The sequence below is a fragment of the Triticum dicoccoides genome, chromosome 7B (assembly GCF_002162155.2).
Source record: "Triticum dicoccoides isolate Atlit2015 ecotype Zavitan chromosome 7B, WEW_v2.0, whole genome shotgun sequence".
In the NCBI taxonomy this organism is placed as follows: domain Eukaryota; kingdom Viridiplantae; phylum Streptophyta; class Magnoliopsida; order Poales; family Poaceae; genus Triticum; species Triticum dicoccoides.
In genome coordinates, this window is record NC_041393.1 from 708,251,086 (window position 1) to 708,259,100 (window position 8,015).

The following is an 8,015-nucleotide window of genomic DNA, read 5'->3' on the forward strand; positions in this document are numbered from 1 at the left end:
TTTCTGACTGTTTGCTGCCTATACTACGGTAAGCATTAAGATCATAGTTCCCTTTTTGTTACTTTGTTAGTGCATTCAGAGTATGGTATGTGTTCCATAAACCATGGGAGTGGAGGGGCAATGGCGCAGGGTGAGGAGCGGCTGTCGTAGGCCCTCGATGTGGCGCTCCCCCGTCAGTCCTTTGCCATGAGGGACGCGACCTGCTACTCGCACCGCTGCTCCAGGTTCACCTCTCTCTCTCTCTCTCTCTCTCTCTCTCTCTCTCTCTCTCTCTCTCTCTCTCTCTCTCTCTGAACACTAAATGGATAGGCTTGACGTTCTTGATGGGCAGTAATTCATGCATTGGTTTTAACCAGTTGGCAAGATGTTCTTATCCCTTTGTGATGCAAATTTTATTTTTATTTTACTTGATTATGCAATTTTTGTGCCTCGCGACATTGAAATTCACACAACTAGCATGTAGTAGAAGTAATTTGTGTTGTTTGATAGAAGTAAGAAATTAGTTCTATGACACTTTCAAACAAATGGGGTGTAGATATTCATCAGAACATGAAAAGTTTTCTATTTGTATGCTGCTGAATTTGTTCCATTCCCACTTTAGTTATAAATGTATCATATGATTATGATTTTGATCAGACCATGCTTTTCCTTGCATACCATTTGTACATGTATGTTTGAAAGTAACTTTTGCACCCGATTCTGATTTGCATGTGCAAGCTAAAGTCCATTAACCTTACCATTTTCTAACTTTGTGCCCAGATATGCTTGATCTCATGAGCCTGTGGAATCCAGTGATATGGAAAATGGTAAGATCATTGATGAACCAAATGATGATCTGGAGGGGGCAATAGTCAGTGTTTAACAATATGGAATTTGTTAAGTATTTGAATTGTCTGGAGGGGGCAAAGGCGCAAGGCGAGGAGCGCCCGTCGCAGGCACTTGATGTGGCACTCCCCCGTCAGTCCTTTGCTATGAGGGATGCGACCTGCTACTCCGTCAGAGCACGGCGGTGAAGAGCCAAGCCGTGGTGAGTCGATTACAGCTTACGGCTATGCCCATGATGCAGTGGCTGGTACGCTCCCATGGTGGCGACGCAAATGCACTTGATCAATTCTCTGGAGCGATGCTGACGACGAGTTATGGACCATGACGCCGCCTCCCAGTCTCTCCCTCTGCTACGTCCACCAGTACACAGGGAGGTGGGTACTGCTATGTACTGAAACTGGGACTGCCAGTTTCAGTTCTCAAATATTGTGTCATCACTGTTTGCAAGTTCTAGTTTATGATTGTCAAATTATTTTATGTCTGCAGTGTTTCAAGCGACAGCAGAGCGAGTACCGGCAGAGGAGATGAACCTGGGCGAGCAAAATTGAGAACTATGGCAGCGGCGAGTACTCCAATGGGCGAGCAAAATTGAGAACTGTGGCAGCGCCTATACACCAACTCGCCTCCACCTGGGCGGGGGCGAGGAAGAGCCCAGCACCAGCAGGCGAGGAGATCCTGAGCTTAGGAGAGAAGGAGATCATGGGCGTGGGAGAGGAGCAGATACTGGGCGTGGACATCTTGGTGCTGGGATTTATTTTTCTCTTGAACCTAAAAATCAATCGTCTCTTGAGTAGATGTGTGCTAAACTTGCCTTCTATTAACACAACATGTGTTTGATCTTTATTTTCTTGGACAAGTCGTTTAGACCAGCACCCTCGCGCCAGGGCCCGATCCCGATCTAGTGTAGATTATAGTGTATCTTCAAACTGGCTCTGCAAAGATCTGGAGCAAGGCTGCTGTTTGCTGAATCTGTTTTCATCAAAGCACCGGCCCCGGGTGCCCTTGGCAAGGATAGAGGTTTCTTCCCGAGAAGAAAAACCTTGTAGCAAACGCTCAGAGAAAGAGAGCTCCTATGCAAAGGTGATGCCAGCTACTGACTGCTGGAATTTTGTCTATTTTGGGCCTAGCCCAATAGCAGTTTCAGAAATTCCTATAAATCCTAGAGGCCCACGCAGCCCATTCGTGCAAGGCAAGAGGTGGAACTAAAGTTTAGTTCCACCTTGCTAGTTTAGAGGGAGTTGGACCTCTTTATAAGGGAGGCTCCTTCCCCACTTGTATGAGCATGAGAACAAGAGGGATATCCACGCGCGCTCCTCCGCCGCCCGCCGCTGTAGTGGAGATTAAATGCGAACGCTGCACCCTTCGGCTGCTGTCTGTTCGTTTCATCTCCCTCGGTCCCTTCAGCTCCCGGCGCTGCCCTCTCGCCTCCTTCTCTTGCGCCTATAAAAGGGAGGTCGCTCTTCTCAGCAAGACGCACCAGAATCTCTTCCTCCTCTCGCCACAAGTTCATGAGCACTGCGCTGCTGCTACGTTCTTCCTCATCCCGGCTTGCGGCGTGCACCGCAGGTCGGGACAGTAGGCCTCCGAGACCGCACCTTTTTGAGTCATGTACGGAAGAAGGGTGATAAGGTTTTTGGGGAGCGCTCAGCGCGACTACTGGCTTCTTCATCACGGACGCCCCGGACTTGGATGACTACTTCCCCGACGTCCATGACCTCCTCGACGACATGGCTGGCGAGGACGTCGACCCCAAGTCCAGTGCTTCTGCTGCTGCTACCCCGTACGTGTTCGTCCTCTTTCCATTAGAGGTTCTGCTACAGTTCCTTGTTCTAGTGATTGCCCTGAATATGTTAGACTCTATTTTATATGTGCAACTTCCTATTCTGTCTGCTCAAGATATGTTTAGTTACGGATCATATATGAAGATGTTGTTTACCTTCCCTTTGTCAAATCGCATGGCCTGTTTTATCACTGCTACACTACTCATGCTTTATCTAGTATTTCTGTTAATAAAAACACTTGGTAAATTGCTCATATTTCCAACAATCCAAAAACCTTATTATAGGCAATTTACCCCGAGTGGTTTTGCTGCTTCCATGAGACCTCCTATGTTTGAGGGTATCCACTATAAGAGGTGGCGCGTTAGAGCAGTCTTATGGTTTCAGACCATGAGCTGCTATGACGCCACTCTTGGCAAACCTCAAGGAGAGCAAGATGCCCAACAGGCACAAGCTTTTCAGAAAATGGATACCTTGTTTAAGGCTGCTCTATTGAGTGTTCTTGGGGAGAACATTGTTGATGCTTATGCGTCAATTGATAATGGAAAAGATATGTGGGACGCACTCGAGGCCAAGTTTGGGGTCTTGGATGCCGGCACTGAGTTGTACATCATGGAGCAATTATATGATTACAGGATGACTGAAGAGCGCTCCGTGGTTGAGCAGGCTCATGAGATACAGTCATTTGCTAGAGAACTTGAGCACTTCAATTGCATGCTACCGGACAAGTTTGTTGCCGGGGGTATCATCACTAAGCTTCCTCCTTCATGGAGGAACTTTGCTACCTTACTGAAGCATAAGAGACAGGAGTTTTCCGTTCCGGATCTCATTGGTACTCTTGATGTGGAAGAAAAGGCGAGAGCAAAGGACACACGTGCTCGAGGTATTGAGGGACGATCTAGTGCCAATGTGGTACAGAAGCAAAACTTCCAGCCCCACAAGTTCAAGAACAAGGGCAAGTTTGATGGTAAAGCAAAGTTTGATGGGAAGAACAAGGCTGTGCAACACACAAACTTCAAGAAGAAGAATGGCAAGAAGAAAGGTGCTTGTCATGTGTGTGGAGATCCTGATCATTGGGCTCCTAGTTGCCCTAATCGCTATGACAAGCGTCATCCTGGGAAAGGCGACAAGACAACTAATGTTGTCATTGGAGACACTGACATGAAGGATGCTGGGTATGGTATATTTCCCACTATTCTTTCAGTATGTCATTCTCCTAACTGGTTGATTGACACGGGTGCTAATGTGCATGTATGCGGTGATATTTCCATGTTTTCGTCTTATCAGACCGCAGGGACTTCAACCGTGCTGATGGGCAACGGTTCAAGTGCTTCTGTTCGTGGTGTTGGCACGGTCGATCTGAAGTTTACTTCGGGGAAGATCGTGCGGCTGAAGAACGTGCATTATGTCCCCTTCGTCAATAAAAATCTTGTTAGCAGATCTCTTCTATGTAGAGATGGCTATAAGCTTGTCTTTGAGTCGAATAAATTTGTAATATCCAAGTATGGAACCTTTGTTGGTAAAGGCTATGAGTCAGGAGGCCTGTTTCGTTTATCCTTATCAGACGTTTGCAATAAAGTTGTTAATCATATTTGCAACAATAGTGAATCAAATGTGTGGCATTCACGTGTTTGTCATGTTAACTTTGGTTGCATGTCGCGACTACTGAAGTTGAACTTAATCCCTAGTTTCACCACCGTCAAGGGATCTAAGTGTCAAGTGTGTGTGCAAGCTAAGCAACCTCGTAAGTCTCACGTGACTGCGGAGACGAGAAATCTTGCACCACTAGAACTTATACATTCAGATCTATGTGAAATGAATGGGGTTGTTTGGCGAAAGTCAATGTGCCAATCCCAAAGAAGCGGAAGCTGGGACCAAAAATTGTGGATTGTGTTTTCCTGGGATATGCTTTTCATAGCATTGGTTATAGATTCTTGGTTGTAAAATCTGAGGTACCTGACATGCATGTCGGTACGATCATGGAGTCGAATGATGCGACTTTCTTTGAAGATATCTTTCCCATGAAGGATATGGCTACCTCATCTAATCAGGAGATGCCTAGTTCATCGAATCAGGAACCAGTTACAATTACTGAACCAGCCATTTCGATGCAACACTTTGAAAGTCCTGTGGAGGAGAACAATGAAGTTCCTACTAGGAGCAAGAGACAGAGGAATGCCAAGTCTTTTGGTGATGATTTTCTTGTGTATCTCATAGATGACACTCCCAGTTCTATTTCAGAGGCCTATGCATCTGAAGATGCTGACTACTGGAAGGAAGCGGTTCGTAGCGAGATGGATTCTATCTTGGCGAATGAAACCTGGGAGATAACTGATCGTCCTTATGGGTGCAAACCTATAGGATGCAAATGGGTATTCAAGAAGAAGCTTAGGCCTGATGGTACTTTGAAAAGTACAAGGCTCGGCTCGTGGCAAAGGGTTATACCCAAAAGGAAGGTGAAGACTTCTTTGATACTTACTCACCTGTGGCTCGACTGACAACTATTCGAGTTCTACTTTCACTAGCTGCCTCACACGGTCTTCTCGTTCATCAAATGGATGTTAAGACTGCTTTCCTAAATGGAGAGTTGGATGAGCAAATTTATATGGAACAACCAGATGGGTTTGTAATAGATGGTCAAGAAGGGAAAGTGTGCAAGTTGCTGAAGTCTTTGTATGGACTCAAGCAAGCACCCAAACAGTGGCATGAGAAATTCGAAAGAACTTTAACCGATGCAGGCTTTGTTGTGAACGAAGCTGACAAATGTGTGTACTATCGCCATGGTGGGGGCGAGGGAGTTATGCTTTGCTTGTATGTTGATGACATACTAATTTTCGGAACAAATATGAATGTTATTAAGAGGTCAAGGATTTCCTATCTCGCTGTTTTGAGATGAAGGATTTAGGAGTGGCTGATGTCATTCTGAACATCAAGTTGTTGAGAGATTATGATGGTGGGATTACATTGCTTCAATCTCACTATGTGGAAAAGATCTTGAGTCGCTTTGGCTATAGTGACTGCAAGCCCTCTCCTACACCATATGATGCTAGCGTGCTTCTTCGAAAGAATCAAAGAATTGCTAGAGATCAATTGAAGTATTCTCAGATTATTGGCTCGCTTATGTACTTAGCAAGTGCTACAAGACCTCACATCTCTTTTGCTGTTAGCAAACTGAGTCGGTTTGTTTCAAAACCAGGAGATGTGCATTGGAAAGCTCTAGAGAGTGTTTTGCGTTATTTGAAAGGCACTATAAATTATGGAATTCACTACACTGGGCACCCAAAGGTGTTTGAAGGGTATAGTGACTCAAACTGGATCTTAGATGCTGATGAGATAAAGGCCACGAGCGGATATGTGTTCACTCATGGAGGTGGCACTGTTTCTTGGAAGTCTTGCAAGCAGACCATCTTAACGAGGTCAACTATGGAAGCAGAACTCACAGCACTAGATACAGCTACGGTCGAAGCAGATTGGCTTCGCCGGCTCTTGAATGACTTGCCGGTTGTTGAGAAACCTGTACCGGGTATCCTTATGAACTGTGACAATCAAACTGTGATCACGAAAGTGAACAGCTCTAAGGATAACATGAAGTCATCAAGACACGTTCAGAGAAGGTTAAAGTCTGTCAGGAAAATGAGAAACTCCGGAGTTATTGCATTGGATTATATCCAAACGTCTAAAAATCAGGCAGATCCTTTTACTAAGGGTCTATCGCGTAATGTGATAGATAATGCATCAAGGGAGATGGGTATGAGACCCACAATATGAGTTGTTCACAGTGGTAACCTATTCTTTGTGATCGGAGATCCCGTGAATTAGATGTGGAAGACAAGTTGTTGGTCAACTGAGAGGAGAGTATCCCTACTATTCACAATACCACTCCATGAAGATGCAATACTCTCCTAATCTGCATGGCAGGTTGATGTATATCTTAATGTGTTCTAAGTGGCTTATTTAAGCAGAGATGTTATCCTGCAGAATATCTTTTGAAGAACACACCTATATGAGTCTGATTGTCAAACGTCGCAATCTATGAGAGTAGGGTTCTCTCTAGTAAACTCATGAAAGGTCACGGAGTATGACGCATAAGCTCCACCCGCGGGGAAGACCCACGGTAGCCACGTATCGGTCAAGGCTTTATGTGAAGCTTGATTCGCAGAAAACTTGCAGTTCAAGGCCCAGTCCACTGTTCAAGTTGCTTACTAGTGTAGCATAGAGTTCTAGGTGGAACTTCAACTAAACAGTCTCCACTGCAGTACCGGTATATAAAACAGTGTTTTGGAACCAAAGGCAAATTTTGTGTGCCTCTGGGATCTGGTGGGGGATTGCTGGAATTTTGTCTATTTTGGGCCTAGCCCAATAGCAGTTTCAGAAATTCCTATAAATCCTAGAGGCCCACGCAGCCCATTCGTGCAAGGCAAGAGGTGGAACTAAAGTTTAGTCCCACCTTGCTAGTTTAGAGGGAGTTGGACCTCTTTATAAGTGAGGCTCCTTCTCCACTTGTATGAGCATGAGAACAAGAGGGATATCCACGCCCGCTCCTCCTCCGCCGCCCGCCGCGCCGCGCCGCGCCGCGCCGCGGGTTGCGGGAATGAGCCGAGCCGATCTAAATTTTTGCCACGCACTACGGGTATACGAAAGGTCACTTGGGAGATGGAAAGTTTTTGCTGTAGTGGAGATTAAATGCGAACGCTGCACCCTTCGGCTGCTGTCTGTTCATTTCATCTCCCTCGGTCCCTTCAGCTCCCGGCGCTGCCCTCTCGCCTCCTTCTCTTGCGCCTATAAAAGGGAGGTCGCTCCTCTCAGCAAGACGCACCAGAATCTCTTCTTCCTCTCGCCACAAGTTCCTGAGCACTGCGCTGCTGCTACGTTCTTCCTCATCCCGTCTTGCGGCGTGCACCGCAGGTCGGGACAGTAGGCCTCCGAGACCGCACCTTTTTGAGTCCTGTACGGGAGAAGGGTGATAAGGTTTTTGGGAGCGCTCAGCGCGACTACTGGCTTCTTCATCACGGACGCCCCGGACTTGGACGACTACTTCCCCGACGACGACTTCTTCCCCGACGTCCACGACCTCCTCGACGAGAAGGCCGGCGAGAACGTCGACCCCAAGTCCAGCGCTTCTGCTGCTGCTACCCCGTACGTGTTCGTCCTCTTTCCATTAGAGGTTCTGCTACAGTTCCTTGTTCTAGTGTTTGCCCTGGATATGTTAGACTCTATTTCATATATGCAACTTTCTATTCTGTCTGCTCAAGATATGTTTAGTTACGTATCATATATCGCATGGCCTGTTTTATCACTGCTACACTACTCATGCTTTATCTAGTATTTCTGTTAATAAAAACATTCGGTAAATTGCTCATATTTCCAACACTGACATGTGTCACTTTTCCGGTGGACTCAACAGCAAGATCT

General features: G+C 46.2%; 1 long non-coding RNA gene across 1 annotated transcript; it reads left to right on the top strand.

Moving 5' to 3' along the window:
* Nucleotides 1–41: 41 nt before the first annotated feature.
* Nucleotides 42–982, top strand: LOC119338085. The gene is made up of 3 exons (XR_005163791.1): nucleotides 42–224; nucleotides 760–806; nucleotides 882–982. It is a non-coding gene; the product is annotated as an uncharacterized LOC119338085 (long non-coding RNA).
* The last annotated feature ends 7,033 nt before the right edge of the window (nucleotides 983–8,015 follow it).